Source organism: Dinoponera quadriceps, unplaced genomic scaffold (assembly GCF_001313825.1).
Source record: "Dinoponera quadriceps isolate SergipeBrazil2010 unplaced genomic scaffold, ASM131382v1 scaffold10495, whole genome shotgun sequence".
Taxonomy (NCBI): Eukaryota; Metazoa; Arthropoda; class Insecta; order Hymenoptera; family Formicidae; genus Dinoponera; species Dinoponera quadriceps.
Genome location: NW_014564252.1, coordinates 1 through 971, shown reverse-complemented (window position 1 = coordinate 971; position 971 = coordinate 1). Strand labels below are relative to the sequence as shown.

The 971-nt window shown below is 29.1% G+C and overlaps 1 long non-coding RNA gene across 1 annotated transcript; it reads right to left on the bottom strand.

Moving 5' to 3' along the window:
- Positions 1–115: 115 nt before the first annotated feature.
- Positions 116–885, bottom strand: LOC106751277. The gene is made up of 2 exons (XR_001375035.1): positions 801–885; positions 116–212 (listed from the first exon to the last, which is right to left on the bottom strand). It is a non-coding gene; the product is annotated as an uncharacterized LOC106751277 (long non-coding RNA).
- Positions 886–971: the final 86 nt, after the last annotated feature.

Below are 971 nucleotides of genomic sequence, written 5' to 3'. Positions count from 1 at the left end.
TTGTTTCTCAACGCTCCTACATAAAATGTAAATCAGTTCAATTTGTAACGTTATATTTAATAATACTTTCATTGTTGGTAATGAAGTATGTTCTAAACAAAGATGATATTCCAAATATGTTTTCAACTTATTTTATTCTTAACGTTTTGTCTTATAAAACACATATGTTTCTCAATAGCTTTCTCAAGAACTGTCGTGTCACGGGGTTGAAACTGTAATGAAACAAAAATTACATCATTGAGATGATTGATCATTTCAAAATGACCAATATATAAATGAAAAATTATTATAAACATCTCAAACATTAACACTACTGCAAGTTTTGGCAATTCTCTATGATTTTGGAATAAAGTTATAGCTTGTGCAACAGCAATCTGTGATGTGAGCTCCTCTATCCTAACATTTGAAGGTAATCCAGAGGGATTACTTTCAATAATATCCTCTACCTTAGTCTCCGCAATTTTAGTCAGTCGTATAAATTCTTGGTGACATATTATGAGTAAATAAAACAATCNCTACCTTAGTCTCCGCAATCTTAGTCAGTCGTATAAATTCTTGGTGACAATGTTATGAGTAGATAAAACAATGTTGGCATGAAGTAAAAAGTAACACAAGTAGGCAGTAAGTTGTGTCAAGATATTAACTCCTTTCCAATTAATTCAACATTCCACATTTCTCCATAAAATGTAATTTAGCAGAATTTATAACACCATGTATCATATCATTTTCATTGTTACAAAGAAGTTTAATATGTTCTAAAAAAGAGGATATTTCATCCGAATATGCTTGCAATTTATTACCTTCTAGATGTTTTCTCTTACAAAACATAAACACATGTGTCGTTCCATAGTCTTTTTAAGATGAAGAACTGTCGTATCATGTGGTGGAAGCTATGATGAAACAAAAATTATATTATTAAAATAATTAATCAATTCAAATAGACCAAGATATATTTCATATAATGATAAATT